This window comes from Molothrus ater, chromosome 1 (genome assembly GCF_012460135.2).
Source record: "Molothrus ater isolate BHLD 08-10-18 breed brown headed cowbird chromosome 1, BPBGC_Mater_1.1, whole genome shotgun sequence".
In the NCBI taxonomy this organism is placed as follows: Eukaryota; Metazoa; Chordata; class Aves; order Passeriformes; family Icteridae; genus Molothrus; species Molothrus ater.
In genome coordinates, this window is record NC_050478.2 from 110,930,850 (window position 1) to 110,944,824 (window position 13,975).

Genomic DNA, 13,975 nt, shown 5'->3' on the forward strand with positions numbered 1-13,975 from the left:
TTTTGGCATATGAACAGAAAAAGGAGCAAGTTTAGGACATGCGAGAACTGAACCTGATGCTGGCACTTTCAGAAACAGACATTTTGGCTTCTGTCTCGTGTCTTCAATCTAGTCTTCCTAGAAAACAGGCACTGAAAAATATGCTGCATTGTGAAAGAAAGGTGATTTGGAGGTGGGGCTGTGGAGCAAGAGACCTTGATTAAAGCTATTTCTTTGGCTTGTTTGAGGGAGATGCAGTTACCCCATCTGGACCACAGGAATGTTCTTCCAGGGGGCATACCTAACTTTTGTGATATAAAAGGACTAACCTTTGTGATATAAAACTTGTTTTGGGAGCCACTAAGAAAAGAAAATGTGTGGTAGGTCTACATTTCAAGCCTTGGCATTTGAATGTGTGACTCTTTAAAAATATCTTCAGAGGTTTGGGGTTTTAGTGGGGAGGTTAGTTTAATTTGACAGTCTCTTCTCCTTCCTCATGCCCAAAGCTAATTATAGCCAAGGCTTGGTAAGGAAGCAGATAAATAGTGTGCCATCTTTTCGTGCACCTTTGTTAGATAATTGAAAATGAGTGGTCTCACCACATCTGTTCTCAATCACGGCAGCCACCGGATGGGATGGCACCAAGGCCATGGTGGCGCGGTGGCAGCAGCAGCAGCGCTGCTCAGGGACAGCGTTTGGCTGCTCGCGTCCTCCTCGCTCCCTGAATCCTGGCCTCCAGCTAGCAGCGCTGGTTGCTCACTCCCAGGATCAGTGCTGGGGAATGTAAATGGAAAACATCCGTGTTTCTGCTGTGGATGGTGTGAGCTGTGCTGCGGAGCTGTTTGGATCTTGCTCAGATCTCTGCTGCCTGACTCACCGATAAAGCATCTTCTTCGTATTGTTTCATTACAATTAGGTGGGAGGGGAAAGGGAATATCAGCTGTAACGTTTACTAAACATGCATTTAACTCTGGGGGTTTAAAAATAGTGTTGTTTTCTTTTTTTTTTTTCTTTTTAGCACAGTTCTACTGTTTTGTGCTATGAAATATTGAATTCAAGATTAAAATCTTGCCTGTGATATTTTGAGAAAAGTTTGTCTGGTTTTCTAGTGGTATACCAAGTTATCAAATATTTTGTAGAGAAGGGTCTGTATACTGGAAGCACACCCATTAAATGTCTCAGTTTAGCCACTCTGAAATAATTTCTTTTTTCCCATAGAGCCCCATGATTAGAGAAGGGTGCCTTTGTGTTAAATCTGGTTTTTTGCTATGCTATCCAAACAGGAAGTGTAAACATTCATTAGTGAATCGAGACTTAAGGATGTAGCTTCCGTAGGAAATCCTACAACTGTGCCAAATCATTCTGCCTGGAGAGAAATATACGCTGCAGGTTGTACTGTTGATCTTCTGGCCTTGTATATGACCACCTTGCATTGTATTGTCTCAGAGGCTTAATTTTCAATATTATGTTTCTTGGCAATTGGGAGCCCTGAGTCAGTGGAACCCTTAGCTGAGATCTGTGCGCTTCAGTTTTATCTTTTAGGAGCAACTCAAGTGAATTGCCCCTCCTACAGCAGGGTTCCTTAGTCCCATACAGATTTCCTACCCAAGCAGCTGTAATTATTCAGAGATGCACATGAATGCAAATTCTTTCCTGTCACTCTGGAATGCAGTGTTGATGCTCAGAAGGGCTTACTGGCAATATGTATTAAACAATTTGGGGGGAGTGAAAATTCATTTTAGGCAAATCTTACACAGTTGTTATGCTTCGCTTCTTAAGGTTAATCTCTGTGGAGCTGGTCCAGTAATATCATGAATAGGAAGCACTGAAATATTTGAAGTAGGATACTCATTTGTTTTACTTACAGATTCAGTGTTACACAAATCATAGCTTGTTAAAATAACTATAGAATCTATGAGTAATTGTTTGTATGGAAGTGGAACACATAACCCAGTGATATGAAAGTCCCACGGGAGCTTGTGTATATAGAAAGACCATGGTGTGTAGGAGTGCTGAGAACAGGGAAGCAGTGGTAATTGGTTGGATAGAAGGGATACATTTTCCCAAAAGGACAGCATTCAGTTTTAATTAGTCATTCTGTTGGAAACCTTGTTATGCAGAATGGTGTTTGTTATATTTTTTTGAATTGAGTTGTTTGGGGTCCATATTGCTATTTACCCATAATAATGTTTCTAAGTTATACATTATGTAGATTCTAAGTCAGGGTCTAAATACATGGTTTTCAGTCAACACATTCATGTTGTGCTAGTTGTCACATTCAAGGAGGCAAAAGAAATATTATATTTTTATTTTTTTACTTCCTTTAAAATATCTGTGATGAAGACAGGCTGAGACACCTGGGGTTACTCAGCCTGGAGAAGAGAAGGCTCTGGGGAGACTTTAGAACAACCTTCCAGTACTTAAACAGGGCTTGCAAGAGAGCTGGAGAGGCAATTTTTACAAGGGTGTGTAGGTCATGAGACGAGGGGCAATTGCTTCGCACTGGGAGTATGTTTAGATTAGGTATTAAGAATAAATTCTTTACTGGGGGGTGATGAGACACTGAAACATGTTGCTCAGAGAAGTTGTGGATGCTCCATTTCTGGAATGTTCAAGACTCGATTGCATGGGGTTTTGAGCAGCCTGGTCTAATGGGAGGTGCTGCTGCCTGTGGCAGAGGGACTAGAACTATATGATCATTAAGGTCCCTTCCAACCCAAACCATTTTGTTATTCTGCATATTTCTGCCTGCAGAGGCGTGGCTCTCTAGTGCACATTTTTAATCTGTGGCTCCCAAGTGTCAAATGAGTTCCACAGGGATGCTGTGGAACTGCCTAGTCTCTCAAGCAGCTCTGTTTTTAATATGGTGAGGTGTTTTTTCCCACTACCACATTATGCACACCCCCCCCCAGTTGCTCCTGAGGGGTTGCACAGTATGGACCTGGTGGTGCTGGTGAACAAGATGAACATGAGTCAGCAGTGTGCTCTTGCAGGGAAGAAGGCCAAGCCCATGCTGGGCTGCATTGGCAGGCATGTAGCCAGCAGCTCCAGGGAAGTGATTCTTCCCCTCTGGTGCTTCTGAGACCACATCTCACATGCCGTGTCTGGATTTGGTCTCTCCACTTTGAGAGAGACAATGACATGCTGAAGTGAGTGTGGCAGAGGGACACCAGGATGATCAGGAGGCTGGAGCTTGTCGCCTGTGTTTGGTCAGTCTGGATAGGAGCCAGCTCAGGAGAAGGGAAGACCTCACTATGGTCTTATCTGTCTAGTGGGAGACTGTGTGTAAAGAAAATGGAGCCAGGTTCTTTGAAGAAAGAGAAAGGATGAGAGGCAATGGCTGTCAGCAGCTGCAGCAGCACAAAGTACTCTGGATATTGGGAGAAATGTTCACACAGCCAGGATGGTCAAGCCCCAGAAGTTACCCAAAGGGGCTGTGGAATGTCTGTCCTTGGAGAGACTTGAAACTGAGACAAATAGCAGCCTTCTCTTGCTGTTTCTGCAGTGACTGGGAGGCTGGAGCAGATCCCTCTGGAGTGCCCTGCCTACCCAAGTCAGTTTATGATCCCATTCTGTAGCTCTAATAAACATAAACAGCTTGTGACTTAAAAAACAAAATAACAAAATCACGTGCTTTAAAAATGAAAGGAGTATCATCTGGAAGCAACTTTTGTAGTTCCAGGAAGGAAAAATCAGCCTTGTCATCAAAGGTTTCAAATGGAAAAGAAAAATATGTGTATGCAGCCTCAGTATGACTTCATCAATATCAAACGTTTTCTAGTTTAATTCTTGTGAAAGCAATACTGCTGCTGCAGCACTACATTAATTCATATTCATATAATTTCATATTGTGTTCTCTGAATCACTGAGAGCAGCTTCTGCAGTTCAGTACCCAGGGATGATAGAAAGTTTGCAGAGACACAGCAGAGCAAAGGCATAGTTTTGCTGTATCATAAAATTAATTGTGTACATTGCAATTGAAGATTATGTCTGGAAGTTAACAGCTGATAAATTGCTCACTCTGCTTTTAAAGGATTGTAGCATTTTTTTCACACAGAAAATATTAGCATTATTGATAAGTTTAATCTGCAGAAAATGTTTTAACTGTGAGCATAGTTCTTAAACTGTGTCAGATCTCTGCTTAGTTTGATGTGCTTTTACAGGGAGTGGTGCAGAACTGTCTTGTCGCATGGCCTGCAGCAACACTGAGAGGGTTGAAGCAACTAAATATCCACATTGCAACCTAGAGTACCTTCATAGCTGCACTTACATCTAGTTGAGGGCAATTCAAGCAATAAACTTTTTCTTCCTTGTTTATTGTGAGAGTTGAACTTGGTAATGTCACTGTTTGCCAGCTGGGAGCAATACACTTTAGGAATTAACCTCAAGATATTCCATGAAAGGAGGCCAAATCCTATTAAACAGTACATCTATGCTTCTCTTAGCTTAAGGTGCAAGGCTTTACTGGGGCTTGTAGATAAAGACTGTTGTAAGTAGTTCGGTTTCTACAATTACAGTTACATCAAAGCAGTAAGCACCTTCTAAAGAACATTATTTAGAAAACAAAGCTTTGGGGATTTCCCCCTTTAGATAGGCAGAAGATGTTAAAAGTTAAAATCTGTCCAAAAGTTGCAACTTCACAGATCTTCAAAGACCAACATGGTCGAAAAAAGAAGTTTTGGCGAAGCTTTACTTGATGCTGGTAGACACCAATTATGTTGGTACTGCAACAATGGTAAAATCAGTCTGTGGTTACTGGCACACAGCAAGAGTAATATGTTACATAAATCACAGATGGTTGAGCTAGAATGTTCCTACAGGGCAATTTACTTCATGAAGGATTAGTGAATTCTAGTTTTAGTTGCTCCAAAATTAATTTAGCAGTTAAGCATTTGCACTTAGAAGTTCAGCCCTGTTCTAGATAGTACTTGGTAGGATTAATTCTTAAGGTATGTCATTTACCAGTAGTATGTTGGGCACCAGAATAATTTAAGAGTGCTTCTTTGTCTGTTATAGTGTTAACTCATGAGAACAAGGGAAGAGGTCAAGTTACTTTGGTATCCAAAACCAAATTTAAGTGTTGTGGCTGGTAGTCTTAACACTTGCAGTCTGTATAATATTAGAAATGGTTTGTAGGGAGTAGGGAGCTTGTAATAAGCCAATGACAGGGGCATTTATTTGGGCCTATATCAACAACATTGGAGATGTCAGAACTCCAAGATTTATTATTATCATTATTATTATTTTTAGTCTAGCTTTAATCAGTGGTTGAGGGAGAAGAGGGAGAGAGTTGGCCTCAGAGCCTTGTAAAAAGCTCTGCAGTCAGTTGGTGCAGTGGTCTGCAGAGGCAGTGCTGGCAGGGAACTTTCAGCTAGTTCGTGTCACAGGTGTTGTCTGGAGCTTGGTTCTGCATTCCCAGCAGAAAGCCTGGTGCTTCTCCTTTCCCCCCAAATGGCAGCAGAGCTGTGATAGCAGTGGGAAGTCTGGGCAACCATACTAAAGCTTAATATTTTCATTACAAAAATACTCAGGCATGTTTTAGAGAGTGATACACCAGTGAAAGCAGCTAGCATGGTTGCCTGTTGCTTCATCTGTTGTCACATGCTTGTTTACAGCTTCAGGGCTTAAAATAAATGTTGTCTTATACCCCTGATGAGTGTCGTCACCTTCCTGCCAGGATGACTTGTTCAGGGATGGAGTGGAGCTGGCTCACTCCAGGAACCTCAGCAGCTCTGTTGTGCATGCTGTGCTCCAGAACCTTTGCCCACGAGTCCTGGATGGCTTCATGAGTGGTTGCTGTGCTGTTTCTTGTCCTTTACTTGGTATCACTCCAGAAACTTTCAAAGTGAACGTGGCCTTAGAAGGCCACTTTAAAAGGGCCTTATTTTCTGCAAGAATAGAGTTGGACTCAATGATCCTTGGTGGGCACTTTCCAACTCCTGATATCCTGTGATTCTAACATATATGTTATATATACATATGTGTATGTATTATTCTAACCTTAAGGTTAGAATAAATGTTGCAATGGATAAATCAGTGTGTATCTACAATTGTTTTTAATGTAGCAGAGAGAAGAGTTGATGCATGACCAAATCCTTGTGCTCTGTATCATAGTGCATCATTTGTGAGTGGGAAAGCTGTACTGCAGTCCCTCCTTAGCTGCTGCAAGAGGTTTCCCATGGGAGTGCTCTGCTCCTTAGCTTTGCCTGCCTTAGACAGCCAGGGTTTTTTAAGTGCCCTGCAGTCTCTTGTTAGAAAACAGCAGCTATGTGTTAGCAGAAAGGGAAAACAGGAGGATTCAACAAGGGGAAATGCAATGCCTTTTCCCCAGACTTGTCCTCTTCTGAAACCCGAGGATGTTCAGTGCCTGTCTCCTGCTGACTCACTGCCTCTCTTGCCTGGCTCTGCAGGCTTGTGAGGCGCTGGAGGCTGCTCAGGCCCCCTGTCAGGAGGGCTGGATAGTATTACAAAATCTCATTTGCCATGAGGTTATGCTTGGAGTAAATCAGCATGTTACTTTAGCCTTTCACCTCGGAATGTATACATGCCAGAGAGGAGGAGGGGGGCAGCAAAACCCCGGATAGGTCAAAACTAAATTCATTTGGTGACTTCATCTGTCTCTAGCTGGATCCCATCCCTGCTGAAACTCCCAAGCCTGCCCGCAGCGTTTTCTGGACTTAAAAGGCGGAAATGGCAGGAGCCGGGAGCAGCCGGGCTGCCAGAGCTGCTGCAGCGTGGCTGCTGTCCTGCTGGGCTCTCCTCTGACACACTGCCCTGCAGCCCCAGTGCCCAGCTCCCCTGGCTGCTCCTAATCAGGCTTTCTGCTTGTCCTTAGCCCTTCCCACTCACGGGCAGGTATTCCTTGGGGGCTGCTGGGGTGGGTGGCTGTGTCCGCCGTGTTTCGCCTGGAAGTTCACAGGCTGCACTCACATGGGCCAGTGGATTTGGGGACACGCTCTCCTCCACTGCTGTCTTCATTTTCCCCTAAGTCTGCCTTTGCTAAAGAAATCTCCTCTCTGAAAGTGAAAATACTCATCCATCAACTCGTGGGAGGGAAATAATAAGTGGTTGCCCTGTTACTTTCAGTGCTTAGGCTAGGAACTGAGGTTTGCTTGCATGGGCTGCCTCTCAAGGCATCCTTTCTTCAGTGGTCAGCACTGATGTTACCTTGCTTTATGGCACATTTTTTAATCTCTTGGAAATCCTTTAGCAATGTCTGCATGTTTTCTTGGTAACCTGTTATTATCCATAAGGGAAAAAATGAAAAGAAGGAGAATTGGAAGTTCGTGCTAGTGTCTGGGTGAATAGAGACTTTGTTTAATAGAAGATTAAAATTTGGTTTATTTATCAGCTTTCTAGAGGTTTTCTCATTACAAAATGGGCATAGACATCTTTGGTTTTCTAAAATGTAGGTGTTTCTAATTGACTTGAGTTTATTGTATGAGTCGGAGAATTATTTTTCTTTGAACCAACCTTTTTTATTTTTTTCCCCCTTCACAATCCCCTTGTCTATTGTGAAAGGTAGACTAGTTGCCAGCGTCTATTGTGAAAATTTGACAGGTTGAATATCTTACTTCAGGGCATCAGAGCAGCGATTCAAGCTTAAGATCTTAGAGTTGAAAGCCTTGGCAGGGGGAGGGTAATAACTGTAAGTAAAGGCAGTGAAGTTTTTTAGCGTTGCAGCTTTGCCACGGTTAGGTTCCTCTCGTTCAGTCTACTTCAAAGGATTTTTTTTGTTCATCATTAATAAAATGCCTTCTTAATTTGTAGTCACATTCTTTTTATACTGAAATTTTTGTGTCCTTACACCATGTTAAATAGTGCCTGTCTGTTCAGCAGAAAACATTACTATTGCTTTGTTCAACTGCCCTGAGGTGTGGTTTGAGGGTGCTGTGCACTGCTGTGGTTCGTTTCTAACCAGAGTGAATATACCTGGGTGGAAATGGTGGAGGCCAGAGGCTCTGAATTGCTTTCATTTTGTGTAAAGCTATTGATGTCTGCCTTTCTTGAATCTCTGTCCTTTGTCAAGAATGCTTTTTTTAAAGTAGCGTTTATTTCCTCATAGAAATTGATAAGGAACCTTTCAGAGCATGCAAATACTTTCAGCCATAAAGAAGATATTACCTAGTTAGATGTTACTGTTGCATTGTACTTGTGATGGCGAAGGTGAACCCTGAAAAAAAAAAGGAATTTTGTTGCTGTAGAGACATGACATTGCTGTTTCATTGCCACAGTTTCAATGGCAGCAGGAGTGAGAATGTAGATGGAGAAATAAAGTCTTATGATATGGAAATACAACTGGAAGATTCAAGTGAATGCAGACATGACTGGCAGAGGGGAGTCAGTGAATGTGGTTTGTTCTTCTCAGGTGGACCTTTAGGTGCCCTGAAGTCTTCAAAGCGTTAAATTATTGTCCTGGAATTTGAAACTGTTATTTTCATTTTTGTGAGCTGCCCCAGTTTAATAACTGGTTAGTGAACAAATTTCTATTTCTAAATGCTATGCAGTATTCAGTGTAATACATTGCTAGCTATTAGGCCATATCAGAGGGTTTGGCTCTAGTTGTGCATATTATTGGAATACTTCTGGTTGTGTTTTTCACATTTGAGGAAACTGAATATCTGAAAAATAATAAATATTTTTCTGCCTCTCAGATAATATTTTTTTTTGGGTGGGGGGGTTAGTTTTCTAAAGCCATATGTAGCACAAATCAGAATTTCCAGGAGCCTTTATAAAAGCTACTCAGATTTGGGTCTAAAGCAGTCCTTTAGACCCATCATAAACATTTATGTAGGTCAGAACATCCCAGCATTGGCAGGAAGCCTCTAATTTAAAAGAAAAATATTCCGTAATCCAATCAGAGTACATCTCTTATTACTCTAATTTCACCTGCATTTAAACAGGGAAGTGCAAGGAGAACAATAGAAAATAATCTTGTCTGTGTTCAGTGATAATCCAGCAATATTCAAGCCATAAAATGTACATGGATTGCCTCAGTTTTGTCTAGACTTTGTAGAGTACTTCACAAATCATTTTAGGTTAAGTCAGATCCATGTGGTAAATGTAAAATGGCATTCAGAAGTGAGTGAGATATACGGAAAATAAAAATACTTTTAGCATTTCAGGGCTATTTAGTAACATGGGAACAGTGCAAAAGAGATTTGACATTCAGCATTTAAAAACAAGACTTTCTCACAGTATTATAATCACAGGATTCTTTTATTTATTTATTTTTTCCCCATGGCAGTACTTCATTGTGATTAATCTTATCTGATTCAGTTTCTGGCTAGATAGAGCCTTTGTGTTGCTTGGTGCAAATATCACTGCAGTCGCAGCACTCTGATGCCACGGTATTTGCTGCAGAAGTACAGCATAAGTCAAAAGGGGAGAGCAAGAACAGTGCTGTCAGCACTGCACAGGAGCTTTGTGTGTTGATTTTCTGTCTGCAGGACTCCTTTCTGTACAGACAAGCTCGAGCACAACTGGTCTCTAATGGCTGTGGCTGCAGCTGTGTGCAGGGAGTGTTCAAGAAACAGGCAAGGTCCAGCTGCAAATCAGTTGTCATTTCAGGATGGTATAAAAGGATGAATTTTCCTTGTACAGGGATTTATCCAATGAATCTGGCAGGTTTCTTCCTTCAGGGATTTCTTTGTTTTTGCAGTAGCTTTAATCTAGAAAGCCTTTTCACCACCAGCTGCAGCAGTCTCATTCAGCTTCATCTTTGCCTTTCTGCTGTTATATCCTGCTTTAGTAATTTTTGGTGTGAGATCCTTTGTTTTATTGGCAGTATCTTACCAGGTGCCAGCTTCCACAAGGTTCCTCTATAATGTCACACAGACTTTCCACTGCATTTAAAAATTTAATATCTCTTTGTCTCTTTGCACTGCTATTTAATACAAATATGTCTATTTTTAATAAATGAGAGCCAGTGGGCAGAAACTGTAACACATGAGGTTCCACCTGAACACAAGGAAGAAATTCTTTACTGTAAGGGTGAGTGAGCACTGAAACAGGTTCCCCAGAGAAGTTGTAGAGTTTCCTCCTCTGGAGATAATCAAAAGCCATCTGGACACAAGGCTGAGTAATGTGCCCTGCTTGGGCAGGGAGGTTGGACTGCAGGGTCCCTTCCAACCTTTCCTATTCTGCAAAAATATGAAGGCCTTGCAGGTTCAGAGGTGATGGCAAGTGTGGTGAGGTTTTACACTACAAATAGATTCACTGCTGTAATCCTTCTAGTCTTGTCATTATTACTGCTTTGTTGTGATACAGCTTCTGCTGTCAACAACCGTTAGTTTATCCCTGGAAAAATAAAGTAAATGTGCTTCTTGCAAAACTGTCCTTAAAAACAGCTGGATAATACCTTGTAACAACTGTGGTTATCTGTAGCAAGAGCAGTGGAAAATACCCAATATCTCAATGTTCAGTGCTGCATAAAATGCCTTAAAAATTGATAGACTTTTGGGTGTAATATTTACCATCAGGCATGCTGAGCCATTATATTTCTAACTGGGGAAACTGCTTAAGCATGTAGATGATTTTCAGCACCTGTCTAATCCTCTGAACTCATGTCTGTGGTGTGTAGCTGTGCATGTGTAAAGTGTTTTTCTGAAATGGCCTAGACTAATATGGGAAGACTCTCCTCAGGCTTGAAGTGAAACAAGGGAGAGTCCTTTGTGCTTAGGCAGTACTGTACCAGCCAGAGGTTTTTAATGTCCCCCTCTGCCCCCTGAAGTGGGAGGTGTGATGTGCTACCTTCAGTCTGCTTTCAGTTGCTATAGAATCCCCAGGCACCTCTATGGAATTCTGAAGATACCAGGTAGACGCTGGTTATCAGGCTTGTGTAAGCTTCATTGCAATCTTATGATTCAGAGCCTTCAGTGTAAACAAGTGAAAGCCTAACAAGTTGAAAATGTAAATAATGTTATTGGAAAAAAGTAATGTATTACAACAAGTAATCAAGTTGTTAGCTACTTGGCTGTTCAGAGTATGGCCTGTGTGTCTCCACCTGTACAGCTGTTCTCTTGCATCAGCTTACACATGTGTTTTGAAGATGGATCACATTTTTCAGAGTACTTCAGCACTTTGGAACTCGTCCTGCAGAAAACCCCAGCCCAGCTGTAGATGTTGAGCACAGAGGTTCTTGATTGCTGCTGAGCATGGTAGCTGCACTACCTACATCTGCTTGTTCTTTTTTTTTTTCCTTCTTTTTTGTTTTGTTTAAGGTCTTTCTATGTGGCAAACAGGATATGTGTGTATCTGAGCACCAAATTAGAACATGCTTACTGTAAAGGAAACCTTTCCCAGCTGAGTTTATTTAGAACGTAACCAGTAGGGGAACAAGAGATGCAAAGAGAGGGTGAACTCTTTCAAGAGAAGCAGCTGTGGAATATTCACATGTATGTCAACAAAACACTTAAGAATGAATGGCAGTGGCATGTTATTGAGTTTTTTAACAGAAATTCTGATTCACTTTGCCTTTGCTTACAACTGTACTCATACACCGTTATGCATGCTTGTGTAGAAATCTGAAGCTCTTGTCTTTAATAGCTTGAACTCGTCTCTAATAAATAGTCTGAACTTTTGTTTGACCCTTAGACCATAATAATTAATTCACAGATGTAGCATAAGTTGTATTACAGGTATCCTTCAGGGTAGCATTGTAAAACTCAAGGTTATTCATTTACTCACAGTTTCCTGCAGTAGAATTCCCCACCCCATGCAATGCAGCAGAGGAAGCTGTTTGCTCCCCTGTGGGTTGCAGAAGGATGGGTATTTCTCTTTGCAGTTCTTTGTGGAAAAAGGTGATGAAGGAAGTTCTGCTTCCTTTTTCTGTGTGTGTGTATTTTCTTGATCTTTTTAGCAAAGTGAACTTTCCCTTTTCACTGATGGTAGATGATGGTTTTTTTGTGCTCTGCCTGGCCTCAGAGGCCAATTAAAATCTTCTTGAAGTAGTGGCAATTACAGATCAGAGTAGTTTTATTTCAGATGTTCTCATCTAAATATCTTTAGTTGCTGTAGAATTTAGTGGACTCCTCTGTATTGAACTGTCAATTTATTATTAGGCTCACCAGTAATTCTAAGTGAATATTAAATTCACTATTAAGCTGTTATTTCAACTGATCTTACATACAATATTTAACATGTTAGTTTAATGGTGACAGTAGTACTATCTTTCTGTTAGGTTTTTATCTATATAAAAAGGCTAAAAAAAATAAAACAGATGTGTTTCGAACTTCAGATGCCATTAGTATCAAAGGGGTTGTTTGCCTGCTCAGTGCCTTCCACGCTGATGTTGAAGCTGAGCTTTTATGGTTAGCCATTATGGTGTAGTTTTAAGAGTAAAAGGGCACTCCCTGTTTCTAAAACTTTGTTCCTAGCACTTGATTCAGTCCAAGCACTTAGTGCATGCCAAGAAAGCGACCTTTGCTGACTCTTCCACTGAATACAGGGCTGTGTTCACACAACTGGCTGTGCTGCATGCGAGCCCGCGGTAAGAACACAGCAGGCTAAGCACGGGCTGATTCCTTCGGTGCTCCAGAGCTGCCTGTACACAGTGGACAGGCAGGCAGCCTGGTTCTGAATGAGTTTCTGGCAGTGGTTGCCTGACTATTGGAGCACGAATTTTTCAACCCTATTTTCTCTCTCTCTCTCTTTCTTCTTTAATTCCTTATAAAACAAATTTGAGGATTTTATGCCTTGCATTTTAATGTCAGTAGATGGGAACAAACTTGAACAACCTTCTGTTTGTAGATTTGTTTCCTAGAAAGTGACCTGTGTTATGAACTTTGTAATCTTGTATTTAAATTTATTCTCTGTGTTATGTACTAATACACTTACATGTTACCAAGTCAAGTTTTGTTCTGGTAGGTTTTTCCCATTTCACAGTTTACCTAGGTTGCCCTACCTAGTTAGCACACATAACTATGGGTGGAGTTAATCTGCAGTCTTCTCCTTATAGAATTGTCTGTCAGGCTTCAAAGGGCTACATCACTGCAAATTCTCAATGGAAATAGTCCATGCAGACCTTGGATCCTACAGAAGAGATCCTGCTTTCTTGCATCGACTGAGAAAGTTGAGGTTCAAAGCTAAGATGGCAGGACTGGCACCAAAGCTAGACAGATCAGTGTTAGCTGCAGATTGACATGAGATGAAGGTGTGCACTCCCCAGCAAACCAAGAATTATCTTTCAACTTTGACTCTTTGGTCATTTCTGAGACACTTCACACTTGGATTGCTTCTAGTGGACTTTCTGCAGTCCGTTACTCACAGGAACATTATTTACTCTCTCCATGAACTTGATTCTGCTCTTTGAAACTGCTGATGAGATAAACTTGAGTGTGCTCATGTTTTCTCTTTGCAACATCTTGCAACAGAAAGATGTGACTAGGGTAGAATAACAGGGAGCAAAGTCCAGTAGTATGTGTTTCTGGTCTACGTACCTGGGAAGATGATAAAAGCTACTATGAATTGCCAGCTTCCAGGGAGGGACCTTTGCTAACTAGAAGAATCTATCTAAGGTGATGTAGCTGTGAAAACTTCAAGCACAGAGTGCCATTTACCAAGGTCTCAGTGAAATGTTATCTGAACACTGCTTGAAACTGTCTGTTTGAGAAGGACTGCTGGCATGACCATTCAGTGAATGTCTGACTTGATATAAGAGACTTACATTGATTTGTTTAATCTAGACTACCTGGGCATTGGGACCGACACTGAGTGCTGTCTCTAAAGCATTAAGAAATCCACTCTGGGGAAGAAAAAGCAATTAGAGCTGGAGGATAATGTTGGCAGAAGAACAAATGGATTTAAGCTTAGAGGAAATGTTCCTAATGTTTGAGAAGAATCGGGCTCCACGGCAGTTTTCCAACCACACAGCTGAGGGTGAAATCTCAGTTGCTTTCAGGATAGATGTTGGTGCACTGATAACATTATTTGATTTGAGATTTGAGATTATTTGATATTCACTCTGTGACTGTTAGGAACTGAATTAATGATCCAA

General features: G+C 41.4%; 1 protein-coding gene across 5 annotated transcripts in view; it reads left to right on the forward strand.

Moving 5' to 3' along the window:
* The window catches only part of MAPRE2 (microtubule associated protein RP/EB family member 2), a 71,138-nt gene that overhangs the window by 19,834 nt on the left and 37,329 nt on the right, over positions 1-13,975 (forward strand). The gene's annotated exons all lie outside the window — the stretch shown is intronic.